We start from the raw sequence: 8,629 nt of genomic DNA, 5'->3' as shown, positions 1-8,629 counted from the left end.
AAGATTTCACCTTTATCTGGTTTTAAGCTTTATGACAAAGGGTAGAGGTGTGTTCTTGTGTGTATTAATCTGGTCTGGGATTAATTTAGATTTGTGGATTTACCAATTGGTACTTTTACAAAACTTGGGAAATTTTATGTTATTTCTTTGATTCTCTTTCTGTATTCCCCCTCTTCTCTTGTAAGACTCTTTTTCATATATTTTAGACTGCTGAATAGTTCCCCACAGGTCACTGAGAACATAATATTTAATTCTTTCCTTTATTCTTAGTTCTCCACATTGAATTATTTCTTTATTGATCAATTCTCTTTCCTGGTGTATTTCTTTTTTTCAAGGATAAAATCTTTAAATCCTCCCATCTTTTCTTTTACTTTTTTTTTCCTGGTTACTCTCCAGTGTGTTCATTTATTTTTCTTTGTACATCTTTTGTGATATTGTAATTATCTACAGGAAACTGAGCCTGCTAACAGGAAACCACATTGATACTAAGTGCTTGAACATTCATATTATTCAATAATTTCAGCTAGTACCCCATCTCTGGTTTTATTTCTTGTTTTGCTGTATTCCATTTCTCTCTTTGGTCACCCATGCTAAAACACAATCCTCAAGTCTACTTTTCAGTGAGGCAAGCCTGATTCTCAGTGCCTGACCTGGTGTGAGTAACTAAGTTTCTCATCATTGTGTCCTAGGTTTTGCTCACCAGAGTGCATAAGAGAACAGAAGAAATGCTGGGCAGCTGTGTAGGATCCTGGCTTAGAGTTTCTCCCAGAGGTTCTTCCTTTTCTCTTTCTCTTTTTACCTCCAACCCAAACCCCTAAGATTAATGATATGTGATATATATATTACATTATGTAAATTAATATGTAGTTTACTGCAACCACTTTAAGTGCCGTAAACTAGACTTTCCACAACAAAACGAACATCTCTGTGTTCCCAAATTTAAAAATTCATCTGTTTCTGATTGACGAGTAATAGACAAAACAGTCAATGGAAAAGTGAATTTAAAGCCAAATTATTTCTGTCTCAATAAAAAAAGTGCAAGCGAGACAAAATCTTTCAATATGTCTATATCTCTATCCTAGTTATTACCGTGAAAGCTTGTTTTAGTTGAAATAGTTTTAAGACCTCTTAAAATGCAGCTGCATGTAAAAGCAGAGGACGGGGAGGATCAGGTCCAAAAATAAGACTCTTTTTAGCCATATCAAAATGGAAAGTGAGAGATAATCTAAGTATCTCAAAAACTTTCAGATGGTAAGTTTGTCGTTCTAGGCCAATATCTTACATGTGAAAAATTATTCTTTCTGTTTCTATTATGGGCTATTACCAAGGAATAAAATTAAACAATAGAGTAAAACATATTTTCTATTTTCTAAAAAATAGAGAATTTTATAGAAAATTTAATAAAATATTAGTATCACTATAGTATAAAAACTATTTTGTAAAGAATTATGAAATCAAAGCTATATTAAAATTCAGAGTTTCAAAAGTATGCTTATAAACAATAAAATTTGTTTTATTTTTTTATTTTTACAGTACTAGAATTGAAGCCAAGGATGCTCTACTACTGAGCTATATCCCCAGCCCCAGCCCCAACTTCCTAACTTACCCATAATGGTTTTGAACTTGTGATACTCCTATGTCAACATCTCAAATAGCGAGGACTGCAGGTGAGGGCCAACACACCAGAATTCTATGCATATTTATAAAGATATGAAATTAGAATTTACATGTACTTTTGTATATTTTTCCCTATCATATACCCAATCATTTTTTGGGTCCCTCTTAGTTCTTCAGTCATCTGTGTAATGACATTGCTATAGATAGGACATTGCTATAACAATTGACTTATTATTATATTATTATTATATATTAATTGATTTATTATTATATTTTGCAAACTCATTATCAAATATTATGTCATTTACATAGCCTTGGGTTTACTTTTCTTTCCTTTAAGAGGAAATAATCCTATGTCATAAATTACAGCAAAGAGTAAGTGAAATATTCTCTATTATATGTTTAGCACACTCCCTAAAACATCTCTGACTAAAAGAAAATGATAGCTTTCATTATATTTATATATAAATCCATAGACCATAGATACCATACCACAGGTAAATGGATATACTGTATATAGTATATAAAATTAGAAAGCAGATAATTGTGGATTTTCAGAGTACATGGAACAGGTCATGCACTAAGGAAGAATTTGGGAAAAGTATGTTGTAAATATAAAACTACAATTAACATAAGATCCGTATATTTTAATATAAAATATTTGCTAGCATATTGGTTTGGGAATGTAGTTTATTTTCTTTATGCTTCATCTTCCCAACTCTTCCAATAGTACTTTTTCTACTATATTCTGATGACAGAAATTTGGGAGTTCACTCTACTACTTTGCTCCTGGATGAAATGTCCATGGTTTGAAAATTCAAATGACCATTTATAATAAATATCTAAATTGACAAGTATAAACTTCATAGGATGTTTTGGAAGCAAAGTGATATATGAAAGAAATCGTAAGCCAAGTATCCTGGTCTAATGCTCTCATTGAGACACTGTAGTCACTGAGAGTAAGACTAGCTTCTGAGGCTCAGTTTCCCCATTCATAATATAAGATTATTATTTCACCTTTGAGACTCCATGACCTGAAGTACATACAGGGAATAAACATTTTACTTTAACTTAAATATCATATAATATGATACTTGAACAAATGAACACGTTACCTTAAAAAATAGGGTGGAGTTACCAGGCACTGGGATCTTCAGCTGTTAATAAGTGCCAAATGCAAATAGTACCATTAAGAAGTAACACTAGTGGCCAGTCCATATAATATTAGAATCTGGCCACAGTGTTGAGCTTAGTATCTGACCGTTGTGTTTGGTAGATACGACTTTAGATTGCTACCAGTTTGGATGAGGCTTTATGATTGTACTGTCTATAAGATCTATTGTATCATTTCTTCAACCATTTTATTCTAAGATTCATAAAACATCTTGAAGCCAAATAAGTGACAAGGAGTAGATTGTGGCTATTTTTTGCTTAGAAAAACTATTTACCACACATAGACCCTTTCCTTGATGAAAGTCAGCAGATTTGGAAATTGATTGAGTATTATTTAGCTTTTACCCGAAATGTGCAACATGTTGTGATTTTCTCAGACTGGGTTCACGTGGTTGTTGAAATCATTCTCAGAGTTAAGAAATGCAAATATTCTTCTCAATTTCTGCATCATCCATGAGTGTTTCAAGAGTTGCAGGAATTCTTTCAGAAGTATGACTCTAAGCACATTTGAATCACATCTTTAAAATAAGCTAGCTAACCTGTCGGCATCTGTAAATTTTGCAGATGGTTCCCTGTTGATTACAACAATGAATGACACACAGTTCACTAAGTCAGCTAATACACCGAGCTGGAGCCTGACCCACATTTTCAAAGAACTTGTGTCTATTTGATGTGGTGCCTGAAAGCAAGTAAGTAGTTTGAGAATGTTTTAAAATTAGAGCTTATAGATAGTAACAGAAGATCATTTTAACTGTGGAATTTGTAGAATCTGTGCTTGCCATATTCCTCTAGTTGTGTAGTCATACTTGAATTCTCTATAAGAAAAAGTAGGGGGCCAGGGATTTAGCTCAGTTGTTTCGCTGCCTGCTGCCAAAATGCAAGGACCCGAGTTTGATCCCCTGTACCAAAAAAAAAAAAAAAGGAAAAGTAGGTATCGATCCCTGGTACTACAAAAAATAAAGAAAGAAAGAAAGAAAGAAAGAAAGAAAAGTAGAAAGAAAAAATAAAAGAAAAAGTAGGTAGAAGGAAATAAAAACACTTTGTAAAGGAGGGTTGGCTTTCATGAATTGTTTAAAGGTTATGTTGAAAGGATTTAAGCTGGCTACAGTGTAATAATAGGAATGCAGAGAATACAGTGGATACAGGAAACTACCTCATTCTGTGAAGATTTTGTTAGAAGCACAATTAAACATTTTAAAATGGCTTTGTTCCCCAAGAGCCATCTGATATGAAGAACTCTATATTTGTTTGTCTAAAGGACCTGGAGTAATTGTATTTTGCTGGCAACAGACATTCTTTATTGTTTGCAGGTTCCTCATCAATTCTGTAATTATGCAGTAAAACAACTTAAAGAAAAAAAATAGGGTGGAGAATATCTAATGGCCATGACATCTTTCACATGGAAAAATGGATACATCGAAATTTTAAAACTCAATTATTAATCCAAGGTAAGAGTCAGTGAAAAATGAAGTATTTTTATTGTATGTTCTAGTGAATGAGATTCATGTCTCAATATTATTGTAACCCTACGATCTCCAGAGAATATTTTTATTTTGCACTTAACAAAGAAAAATTTCATTGAATTTAACTTCTAATTGATGATTAAAAATCTTGACACATTAGGTTTCAATTACTGAGAGTCACTTCAGTGGGGGTATTTGTAACAAAATGATTCTATTGGGGATAAAAATTGTAGCTTTTACCATATTAATTGATCATAACACTACACAAAACTCTTAAATTTATATGCAACTAAATCAATATTACAATAAAATTACACGTTTTAGACTAACTTTTCTAGGAAAATTTACAATAACAATCCTAGAAATCCAGTTTTAAAACTTCTGGCATCAAAGTAAGAGTGACTAAAATATGGAATACAAGTAAATATCACTGAAGCATTCTCTAGCACTAATGGAAGAACTAAAATCTGCAGGAGATAGAGGCAAATTCACTTAGCTGAGAAAGCCTTCAGGAATAAGTACACTTTCTTCATAGCTATCTATGTAAGTAGAAAACTAAATGTACTGCTGTGTAGCAAATATCTGTGCAACCTAAAAGAAAATTCATAGAAATTGAAAACCCAAATGGAGAAGTCAAAAGATATAAGTAAAGACCAGGAAGTCAGTTGTGGTAAAGTGTGTGGTGGGAAAGAATAAGCGAATAAGAATGTAAGAAATGTCTGTCTATACTGGATTATTCTCTGTGAATTTTATACGAAATGGAAGTTGACACAGTCCATTACCTAGAAATAAAACACATTTTAGACCAAACCGCCATTTTTCACAAGGTCACAAAAGCTCAGCCAGCAAGAAAGTCAAACAGAAATGGAACAAATGGATTTACTTAGATCATCTTAGCCTTATTAGTCATTTATTTCATTTTCAGTTTTAGTCTAGTTAGAGGGTAAAGACAGAATTAAATGAGAGGGGACTTTAATGATAAGAATTTGAATCAGAGAAAGAAATGATGCAAGCAAAAAGAATATGTGCATCAATTCTATTATTCTGGCCTGTATTAGAAAGTTAAAATGCAATGTGAACAGTGCTAGTCATAGAGCCATTACTTGTTTAGAAAATTCTTATAGTTAGATTGGTAGCCAAAACTTCTTCCTTCAGGGAAAGGAAAAATTATGAGAAAATTTAAAAAAAGTGGAAATGAAATCTATGTAAATAGGGAAGGGTGGAGGGGGTGAAGGGTGCGCAGGTAATGAGGAAAAAAAAAAAAAAGAACCAAGATACATCATGTACAGGTACAAGGACCCAATGATAAATGTAAATGTATTATATACCTAAAATGTACCAATAAAAGAATTTAAAAAAATAAAACTTCCTTCTATGTCAAACATGCATTTCAGCCACATTACACAAGTGTCTGTAAGTCTAGGGTATGATTAAAACCATGTCCTGAATACTTCCAGTCAAAATTCAAATAAGCCATATTTTTCATTCAGTATATGAGAATCTTAGTTCTTATTTTTACACATATATTTGCTTTTCCATTAATTATAGTAAAGAGTAATTTTTGTCACATTTTTGGAAAATAAGAAAGAGATGCAGTGTGTGAAAATAAAAAGTAGCATAAAGAAATAAGAAAACTGTCCTAGCTAATCCAATGCCTTTGCAAGGAGCCCTGGACAAAAGGTCTTCATGATCTATGTGGTGAAGAGATGTCTTAGAAGGTGGCCCATCACACATCATTGGCTCAGCTTCCACATGAATCTTTGCTCTGAAGATGAATCTATTCTTATTCTCCTCTCTTTGTGACCTGGAGTTGTTCCCCTCTTCTAGCAGGTCAGTTTTTACAGTTTCTTCCTGCTCATTTCCTAGGTAAATTGTATTTATTTTTTAGAGATAATCAGAGCCCGCAGGTAATCCCTGAAAATTCAGTCTGTATTTTTGTGGTAAGGAAAAACCTCATCAAGTGTCAATGACTGTGCTAGGCTCAGGTTTGCCAGACTTTTGAGGAAAATAATTTCATTTTGAAGACTGAAGTTATTTTAAGGAACTACAACATAAAAATAGTCCTATTGTTGATATCTATTGACTTCTAAGAGTAAGTATCCTGTTTCTGTTGAATTTGTATTTTATCAATCATAGTATCTGGATACACTGGGAAAATAACATTTTACTCTAAGATAGTCTAACATGAAGGAAGCAGGTTTTAGGACTATCCTGTTTGGATTTAAATATATATATGACAGACACTTAGTTGTGTGGCCTTGGAAACTAACTCAAATTCTCCAAACTTTAGTTTTACTATCTACAAAATGAGTAGTATAGTATCTATCTTGTAAGGTTACTCAATCATTAAATGAATAACATGGAAAATGATTACAAATGTAATATGGACAGTGTTCCATAAGATGGGATCAAAATATATAATGAACCCTTATATTAAAAAAATTATTACAGTAAAAGACACATGGCCATTAAATTCCCTTCGAAATACTCCCCCTTGCTTTAAACACACTTATCCCAACATTCTTGCTACTTTCTGAAGCAAGTCTTTTTCCCTGAGTATCTTTATGAGGTTTCTTAGTCACATTTCTTACCACTGAAATACAATACCCAATGCCACAGTTTAAAGGAGAGGTTTATCTTGGCTGATGATTACAGTCAATGTTTGAATGGCTCCAGAATAGAATCAACCTGGCAGAAGAACATAGCGAAGAAAAGCTGTTTACATCATGGTAGCCAGGAAGCACAGAGAGCAAAGGAAAGGAAAAGCCAGGGAGGGAGAAATAACCTCCTCCAGTGATCCACTTCTTCCAGCCAGGTCTCACCCTCCAGCAGCACACTCAGCTGCTGAACTGACCAGCAGATGATTTCACTCATGAATACAGAGCATCCATGATCTAATTACCTTCCACAAACCCCACCTCTGAGCACATGAGGACCTTGGAGAACATTCTTGATTTAAACCATAACAGGATGTGTGGTTAAAAGAAAATTATAGTGAATTCTGTTACCATGTGTGAACCAACAGTAAGGCAGGCTTATAAAAAAACTGTCATGTGTACTCATTCACTTTATTCACCAGATCTTGCACAAAGGTTCTTCCTTAAAGTTAAAACAACCAATTAAGGTAAATGTATTGATTTGATTCAGGACTGCAAAACAGCCACGGCAGCACAACTAAAGACTCATGAAACAGGACTTACAGAACTGCTTCAAAAAGTGGCAAGAAAGATTTGAAAAGTGTATTCAAAGCAAGGGGGGGTATTTTGAGAAGCATTAATGGCAATATGCCTTTTATTGTAACAAAATTTTTAAATTTTTCATATTCACTCTATTTTTTAATCATACCTTGCAGAACTAAGTATGGTATATGTTAGATTTTATGTCAGCTATTATTATTAGATATGAGGTATCCTGTTTATTGAGCTTACAAAGTTTACTCATAGCACAGACTATCTAAGGTAATTAAGGACTAGAAATTTTGAGATTTTGTTAAATAACATAATTGATCTAGCACATGGTTTCCATCTTCATATAATTTTCCTGTATTGTCAGCTTTCCTATTGCTGGGAACAATGCCTGACAACCACAAGTTAAAGGAGGAATAAAGGAGGAGAGGTTTAATTTAGCTCATGGTGCTAAGAGACAACCTACAATATGGGAAGAAATTTTTAGCAGCTGTACCTCAGACAAAGGTCTACTATTTAGAATATATAAAGAATTGAAAAAAACCAGACCCTCCAAATTCAAAGACCCAATTCAAAAATGGGCACTCAAAATGAACAGACATTTCTCAGACAAAGAAGTAAGAACAGCAAATAAATATATGAAAAAAATGTTTAACATCACTGGTCGTTCAAGAGATGCAGATGAAAACAACACTGAGATTCCACCTCACCCCACAAAGAATGGCTGCTATCAAGAAATCAACCAATAACAAATGCTGGCAGGGTTGTGGACAGAAAAGAACCCTTCTTCATTGTTGGTGGGAGTGCAGACTGGTGCAACCACTGTGGAAATCCGTATGGAGATACCTCAAAGAACTAGGACTAGAGGTCCCATTTGAGCCAGCTATTCCCCTGCTGGGTATCTTCCCCAAAGAATTAAAAGAATCATACCACAGCGATATATGTGCACCTATGTTTATAGCGGCACAGTTTGTAATAGCTAAGGTTTGGAAACAGCCCAACTGCCCTTCAACTGGAAACTGGATAAAGAAGATGTGGTTTTTTTATAAAATGGAGTACTACTCAGCCATAAAGAATGAGAAACTAGAGTCATTTATAGCTAAATGGATGCACATTGAGGCCATACTCTTAAGTGAAATAAATAGGACACACATGTGTAAATACCAAACAGTATCTCTAGCGTGAGAAACT

General features: G+C 33.7%; 1 long non-coding RNA gene across 1 annotated transcript; it reads left to right on the top strand.

Moving 5' to 3' along the window:
• Window positions 1-653: 653 nt before the first annotated feature.
• On the top strand, window positions 654-6,250 carry LOC147830437 (uncharacterized). The gene is made up of 5 exons (XR_015450978.1): window positions 654-771; window positions 1,534-1,667; window positions 3,355-3,479; window positions 4,101-4,238; window positions 5,918-6,250. It is a non-coding gene; the product is annotated as an uncharacterized LOC147830437 (long non-coding RNA).
• Window positions 6,251-8,629: the final 2,379 nt, after the last annotated feature.

This window comes from Heterocephalus glaber, unplaced genomic scaffold (assembly GCF_053883595.1).
Source record: "Heterocephalus glaber isolate CG9 unplaced genomic scaffold, H.glaber_assembly_v1.0 deba00000122, whole genome shotgun sequence".
NCBI lineage: Eukaryota > Metazoa > Chordata > Mammalia > Rodentia > Bathyergidae > Heterocephalus > Heterocephalus glaber.
This window is presented reverse-complemented; position numbering and strand designations above follow the sequence as displayed.